This window comes from Pinus tabuliformis, chromosome 8 (genome assembly GCF_031772625.1).
Source record: "Pinus tabuliformis cultivar Carrire ecotype Pingquan chromosome 8, CPIR1, whole genome shotgun sequence".
NCBI classification, from domain to species: domain Eukaryota; kingdom Viridiplantae; phylum Streptophyta; class Pinopsida; order Pinales; family Pinaceae; genus Pinus; species Pinus tabuliformis.
The window spans coordinates 734573812-734582619 of NC_142294.1; positions in this window are offsets into that span (position 1 = coordinate 734573812).

The window sequence follows — 8808 nt, forward strand, 5'->3', positions numbered from 1 at the left end:
CCACCTGAAATTTTTAACAACCATCCAAAAATAGAAAGTTCTAACTCTTCTTGTCCAAGCTAGATATACTAAACAATCATAAAGATTTCTATTGATTCGTGTCTGCATTCTAAACTTCAAAAAGGAACTAAAGATGCCACTCTACTATCTAACAATTTCTTGAAACTAGCATATATACATATCTTCCATTATTGCGCTTCCATGCCTGTCTGCTGCTCCACTTGTTTCTTGATGTCTGGGTAGCAGTCCTTTATCTGCTGCTGTATTTTATCCATTTTTTTGTCCTGCATTAACAGAGTAATCTAGATGTTCTTCAGTTCTTTCCTTAGATTTGGAATTCCTTGAGAAAGCTCTGCCATTTCCATAGCTACTTGCTCCATTGCCTTAGCTAGCAATATTTTCATTACCCAATATACATGTAGAGCCTGCTTATACAGAGTCATATGGCCTCTCGTGTTTCCTGGATCCGGGAGGAGATATTCCCAGTCTTCCATTTAAGATTCTGATTGTCCCTGAGTTGCTTCCTCTTCCAGTTGCTATATTATCCTTCTAATGTCCTTGTTGGTGTTCTCACAATAGGATCTCTCCGCGAACTGAATCTTTTTTCCTATAGACCTTCTGGATTTTCTAGTAGGTGTAGTTGCATGTTCTTCCCAGTAGCCTCCTACTCTTCCCCTTCCCCTTCCATGTTGTCTCCGTCTCCCTCCTGTGCCTCCTCTATTCCGGTAATTTCCTCTGTCTCCCCGACTCTTCGTACCCGAGCCACTACCGAAATCATGACCTCCTTCTTGCCCTTGACCTCTCCATTCGTCCTCTTCCCTGGTCTCCTACTTGTCATTCGTCCCGGGCTTTACTACCCTCCTAATCTTCTCGCGTGCCTGCTCCCCTCTGTCCTAGTCCAAATCAAACATCTCTATGTCATCCTCTGAATCTTCCTGGACAATTAGGATGTCCTCAGTCATTTCTTCTTCCACTATTCCTTTTCCTTTCTTGTTCTGGCTGCTTCGTTCTCCATAGGCTTCACTCCCATCGTTCCTCGACCTTCTTCTTGTTGCCATTCTACCCTTACCTTCTGCACTGTCTGTTTGGATTTTCCAGCTCCTCTGTCCTCCTCGACACCCTACCTCTTTTCCAGTTCTCTAATGTTTCCTTTCACGTTTGCTTTCCTTTATCCCACTTTCCTTTTTTATGTCTTCGTCTCTTCCGATTTCTCGTTGCTGCCTTTGCCCGTTCTACTTGCCACTTATTACCTCCTTCACCGTCTGCGTTCTTTCGTCCTTCCTTCATACTGTCATTCTCATGTTTGCTTTCTGACATTCTGTCATTCCACCTCCCTCCGTCACCACTCCATCAACGTTCCTCCTTGAGATGCATTCTCTTCTGATGATCTCTCTATCCTTATTCATAGTTATCTGACCCTCCTCTGTCCTGTCCGTCCTTCTCACCTGGTTTGGATTTATTATTCTGTACACCGTCGAAATCACCCCGATTGGGGACCTTTTGCAATCATTTTTATTGGTTTTTGGATTCATCATGGTCTTGATTGATTATAGTTGCAAGTTCCTCCCATCTCAGATTATTCATTATTGTATGCCATCTGTTGTTGATTTTCCTTTCCTGTTCGTTACTCCCCCAGTTGGCAAGGAATTCTGCAGCCTTATTGCCCTTCCTTATAACATGATTGATAATTTTATAGTCTATTCTCTTTAATAATTCCGCCAAACCTTGAACAATCCCAGCTGTCCTCCAGCTTCCAGCTATCTGCTCCCAGTTTCTCCCATTATTGAGTTTCCAGAGCATCTCTACTACCACCTGTGAATCCCCCTCAATCTCTAGGTTCATGTAGCTATTCCTTATAGCTATCCTTAACCCTTGGTGCACCGCCCACAGTTCTGCTTCATTGTTGGTCATTTCACCTCCCCATTCCGCATACACCCATCTGGTGTGTTTCTCACTGTCTCTAAAGATGCCCCCAAAGCCTGCATTCCTTGGGTTCCCTTTGGAGGCCCCGTCAAAATTCAACTTGATGAATTTTTCTCTCGGGTATCTGAACTTCTCTGGGCTGTGAATCTGAGTACTTTGCCGTCTTTCTTTCTTGGGGTAGATCATATCAAATTTTAGATTTAATTTTGTTAGGATTTGTCCTTCTTCCTGATTTGCTTTCTAATCTTCCTCATCCCAATCTTCGGCCAGAACCATTTCTCTAATAGAGTTTAGAATTCTTTTCCATATTCCTTCTGGTTTATTATTTTTGTCTAAGAAAATCCTTCGGTTTCATTCCTTCCATAGGAGCCATATCACAAAACCCACTGTCAGATTCCAAGGTCTCTTGACCACTTTACAGAGGAATTGTTCTTTACTCCATTGAAAAATGGTCTTTTTTATGTCGTTGGGGTCTCTGTTTAATTTACCAAAGAGATTTCTGACCTCTTCCCATATATGCCGAGCAAACGAGCAGTTGTTCAGAATGTGTTCCTGGGTTTCAGTTTCTATATTGCAGAGACTACACCTCGATGGCCCAAGGAAGCCTCTCTTTTGGATTTTATCCCATGTTAAAATTCTTTCTCTTCCTACTAGCCATGCAAATATAGCTATCTTTGGCCACCATTTGCTGTCCCATATAACTTTCCATTCTGTGGTTTCCTCCACCGTCTCTTGCTGCCTTGTCAAATAGTAGGCCTCTTTGACTGTAAAGGTTCCTTTCGTTGATTTTCCCCATTTGATAATATTTTCCCCTATTCTGGCTTTTATTTTCCTTGATTGTAATTCTTTTAAATATATGCCTTGTTGTTCTTGATTGATGTTTTCATACCATTCTTCTAGCTTTCTCCATATTCTCCATATTCCATCTGTCTCTCCTTCTATCCAATAGTCCCTTACATATTTTCTCTCCTCCCTGAGCGCCTTTTGTTGTATATTTTGCAGAGCTTGAATATTAATCAATTTATTTCTTTGTTGCCACCCCTCTTCCCAAAATCTGGCATTCCTTCCTCCTCTTATTTCCCAGAAGGCATGGTTGTTTATAATATTCCTATTCTGGCTTGCATGTTCCCAAATTGTAGAGCCTTTCAGGGTCTCTTCCATTCTGAGGATTTCTTCCATTGTTGCCGGCATATTATACTTCTGGGTCCAAATTCTCTTCCACAGGTCATTTCCTCCCCTCATCCACTGCCACCACAGTTTTTCTTCTAGCACCTTGTTTAGCACCTCTGGGTCTCTCAATCCAAGGCCCCCTTCCTCTTTTCTTTTCATTAAAATTTTCCATGAGACCAAAATTGTGCCCTTACATTATTATTGTTATGTCGGCTCTAATTATATTATGACCCCTTAGACTCTTATATATAGAAAGGAGGTCTTTTCATTTATATCATCAAAGAATTGTTCATTAGTGTAATGTAAAGGAGGTTTCCCCCTCGAAGAGGTTGAATTCTAAGGTGTTGATCTATCTTTTCTATATTTTTGTGAGCTTGTTTCATAAAATTTGGTATCAAAGCTTTGGATTCTAGGGTTTTGCTACTCCAAATAAGTCATCGTGGAATTTTCGCTATAAACTTTTTTTTGCAACATTTCAGAAGAAAAAAAAAAACCCCATTTGAGACAAAATCACACTAAACCTCGGGTCCAAATTTCAGATCTTTTCACGCCATATTTTCAGAGATATTATCTGAGGAAGTTGGCCTTTTTGCATACTCTTGAATTACATTCCAAATAGGTGACCTTGGGAAAACCATCATAACTTTTGTTTCGAGCATTAGGTTGAAATTTCATAAGAAGTTACAGAAAGAGGATAGGAAATAGTTTCTTGTATATATTTTTTAGATCCTAAGGTCAAAACAGTGACACATGGCACTTCCTACAAGTTCACTCTTCTGAAAAGGTATATAATTAGGTCAGCTTGGGAGATTGTGCATAACTCTGTTGGGTCCCTATAATACTAGTGATTACCTCATTACTATTGTAGTTATACCCCTTATTTATATTGTTGTGCCCCCATTACCCCCATATTGTTATTAATGTGCCCATAAAATCCCTCTATTGTTATTTCTGTGGCCTTATATTATTATTGTTAGGTCGGCTGGATTATATTCTGAGTCCATAGACTCCTATATATATAAAGGAGGTTTTGTCATTTGAATCATCCAAGAATTTTTCATTTATGTAATGTAAAGGAGGTTTCCCCCTCGAAGAGGCTGAATTCTAAGGCGTGGATCTCTCTTTTTGTGAGCTGGTTTCATAACATTTGGTATCAGAGCTTTGGATTCTAGGGTTTCGCTGCTCCAAACAGGTCATCGTGGCATTTTCGCTATAACTTTTTTTCTATGACGTTTCAGAAGTTGCAAAAAAAAATCATTTGAGAAGAAATCGCGCTGAACCGTGGGTCCGAATTTCAGAGCTTTTCGCACGATATTTGCGGAGATATGATCTCAGGAAGTTGGTCTTTTTGCAGACTCCTGAATTACACTTAAAACAGGTGACCTGGGGAAAATCATCATAACTTTCTTTCTGAGCATCGAATTGAAATTTCTTAAGAAGGTACAGAAAGAGGACGGACGTTAGTTTTCTTTTATATATTTTTTAGAGTCAAAGGTTGAAACAGTGACACGTGGCACTTCATACAAGTTCGCTCTACTGAACTAGTCTATAATCAGGACACTGCGGGAGATTGTGCATAACTCTTTCTTGGAGAATCCAATTTGGTTCAGAATAGTGGCATTGGAAAGAGGACACAGAAGGCTACTACAGGTCACAATTTCAGAACTGGATGATTCGAAATTACAGAGATACATCAGATTCAATATCAGGCTTCTACAAAGTAAAAAAAGGTGTGTAGTTTTTATTTTTTATTTTTGCATAAGGTTGGTTTGAAGGAATTCAAAGGGCCTAGTAAAGCATTATTATCGGTAACTGATGCCTTGAGGAAGGAAAATGCAAAAACCTAGTAAGGAACTTGAAAGCTCTAGCATGACTCATGAAGAAGAGGAAGAAATGCTACATGATATATCAAAATTACAAGAACAAGTGCAACAAATGTCACGCTCACGAAAGCTAACATATGCTAAGATAAATGGCGTGGAATCTAAGATAAAGGGCATGGAAGCTAAGATGGACAATTTGAAGATAGATTTGAAGACAGATTTGAAGAAAGACATGGCAAATTTGAAGACAGATTTGAAGACAGACATGGCAGATTTGAAGACAGATTTGACAAATTTTCTACAAGAGATACTTACTAATGGTGAGAAGGTTGTAAAGGAAACTCATGATGTGAACAAAAGTAATGTTAATCATGATTCCATAGATTCTAATGTTGGATCGAAGACCCACCATATTCCAAAAATCGATATGAGGAAGTTTGATGGCAAGGATCCCGCCACATGGATATTACAGATGGAGCAGTTCTTCGATCTCAATAATGTGCAAAACACAAAAAAGGTACGTATGACAACTTTATATTTGGAACCAAATCAATTTGTATGGTATCAATGACTTTGCTCTCGTAAACAATTTATCACTTGGGCAATTTTTACGGAAGAATTGATAGCACATTATGAGGATACAAAAAGCAACACTTTTTTTAGCCAATTGGTAAGTCTCAAACAAAAGGGTTCAATAATGGAGCACATTGAGGAGTTCCAAAAGTTGAACATAAGGATAAAAGATATTTCAGAAAAACATAGGATTGATTTGTTCATAGGGTCTTTAAAGGATAATATCCAACATGATGTTTGACTTTGGGAACCTGATTCATTAGAGAAGGCATTTATGTTAGCAAGAAAAATGGAAAGAAAAATTATGGCAACTAGGAAGCATACCATTCACAACTATAAAGACGGAAGTGTTGTTGCCCATAGTCTTCCACAACCTACAAGGTTGACACCACAACAATTGGAACAAAAAAGAGCAAAAGAGCTTTGTTACAATTGTGATAGCAAATACACTAAAGGTCATAACTGTGCTGAGAAGAAATTATTCTACATAGATTGTGAAGAGGAAGAAGAAAAGGAGAAAGAAAGGTCAAAAGAAGAGGATATATTCCAGGAACAAAGCCTAGATGAAGAACAAATAAATCCGACCATCTCTTGTAATGCATTGGTGGGAATTACCACTCCTCAAACCATCAAGATAGAAGGACAAATCAAGAAGAAAAAGGTGATAGTGTTGATTGATTCAGGAAGCACCCACAATTTTATTCATTGTAGGGTAGCAAAAGAATTGAATTGCTTCCTATATCCAGCACCAGAGTGTCAAGTGATGATTGCAAATGGAGGAACAATAAATTGCTCTGGAAAGTGCCATAATATCAAGCTATCCATGGGAGAATATGTATTGACTAGCCCAATGCTTTCCATTCCAATGGGAGGTGTTGATGTTGTACTATGAGTCCAATGGCTACAATCCTTGGGTACAATAGCTTTTAATTTTCAAGAACTTTTCATCAAATTTTTTGTGGAAGGAAAGGAAGTTGAATTAAGGGGTATTGCAGGGAAACCAGGAAAGATAATTATCTCTAATGGTATGACAAAGCTTCTAAAAAATGAGCAAAGGGGTGTAATTTCGCAATTATGTTCGCTAGATGTTTCCACATTAGAATCATCTATTTCTCCAGATCTCCAAAAAGTCCTAGACAATCATTCCAAGGTATTTGAGATTCCCAAAGGTCTCCCACCTGTTATCACAAAATCACTACTGAGGGCTGCAACCAAGCAAGATTTCATGTAACTCTTTCAACCTAGCTTTAGATCAAAGATTAGCCTCTTTGATCAGAGAGGGCTCTCTCACAAACTCTAGATAAAATCCTTCACTACAACAGATGGCTAACTCTTTATTCATTGATGAAAGCAAAAGCTGGTTGGATTCATGTCAAACTGGTTCTCATTGGGCTATGGAGTCTCATACACTAAGTAAACAAGAAAAACATAATCATTTCATAGAAGTCAAGGCTCTTTGCATTAAGTGTCAAACATACTCCATCAAAACCATAGCTTGCTAAACACACAGGAAGTCAGAGCATAATATTATGAATTCTAAGTGATTGTGTTACAACAAGGCTGTAAATAAACATAAAATATAACACACCATCCTTATATTTGACCACAATAATCCATCGAGAATCTTGAGAAGAAATCAATACTGTTTTACTATTACTGTCACAAGTCTTACAATGGCCCAAAACAACTCTATTTTTCTATAAAATGTCCAACCCTTTCTACATTCTAATTTGATCCCTTTATAGGCAAGCAAACTTAACACCTCGAGCTTCCTCCTCCAGCATGAGGGGAGCCTCGAAGGTGGCTATTGACTATCCCTATCTAGTACATAACTAACTTATTAATTACATAATGGCTAAACTGAAATTACAAATGGTTTTCATTTAATCAAAATCCACAATCTTTGCTCCTCGTAGCATGATGCTGTTCTGGCTCTTAACACATGTCCTTTTGCTGATTGAGTTGAGAAGGTTGAGCTACAGATACAATGAATACTGACTTTGGATGCTTGAAAGCGCTGATGGCTCATTACTTGACCAAAAGATATGCTCGTATTTTAATGGTCTCTGCCTCCCAACATTCTCCAAAAGTGTAGCAGCATGTTCCCAAGTCTTTTAATAACCCCAGGTATGGAATGCTGACATGTTTCTGATTGTGCTATAAGTGGTATTGATAGACAAGTGTTTCTCTTCCTTAACTCCCGCTCACAGTATCACACTAGCTGCTCTGCACTTAAAAATATCACCTACAGCAGTTTTGTAGCGCGCTACGAAACTGCTGTGTGATTTAAAAAAAATACACTCTTCCTCTCTGGTTTTCTAAATAATCATCAGTGTTCATGGCTTAAGCACTTGATTGTTTTGAAAAGGTTTGCTTGCAACAAATATTTCTCCTGAGGAAAAACTTGTCTCCTCTGTTAAAGGACTTTTGGAACCTCCCACAACATCCATGTAAGGTAATTTACTGCGTACTGGACCGTCCACAGAAGATGAATAATAATGTCTTGATCCTTCTGTTGGTATAGAACAAAGCCCTCGCATATGAGTCCAATTCCCCATAAGATCTGCTGGAACATTCTTAAAAGGTGCGCGTTAATCTCTTGAAGCATCTATTATAGATGTCTGTGTCCTTTCTCAAAAATTCCATTCTCTAATGTCAAATATAGATGGAAAGAGACTGTTGGAAAATTTCAACATTGAATGCTTAGACTACCAATGAATGTGACATTGGGAGCTCAAACTTTCCTTGAACGGGCCTTTTGATCATCTAAAATCAACTGTGGCCACACAATAGAAACATCTGGGATCACAATAAAATCTGCTCATCAACTTATTTCAAAAAGTTCGTGCTTCCTTTTTTCCCTACAGTAGAATCTAGTGGTTCATTACCACTACCTGAAGCCATTGGATCCTGCATCACCATCTCTTGATGTATATTTTTGAAGGGCATATACACTATCTCTGAATAGATTCTAAATTTACATAACCTTTTGCTCAAGATACTCCTCACATCTGAAGGAGATAGATTTGTCACATACCACAAATAAATCAAGCATTCATAAGAAAATCATGAAGCACACTGTTCTAGCCATGAAGCACACTGTTCTTAGCTATCAACCATGGTGATCTTATGAGAACAATCCAATATCCAGTCAAATTATCTTAGCATAAATCTTTGGAGTCTGAGTGCACAAAATGAGATTGAATATTGCTCAAACCGCGCATCAAACATCCAAACTGCATCTAGTTAGAAGCTAAAGTGTTGAAACTGGAAGGCTGGTTCTGTAAGATCTCAGTTTTGCTTCAACAGATATGAAAAC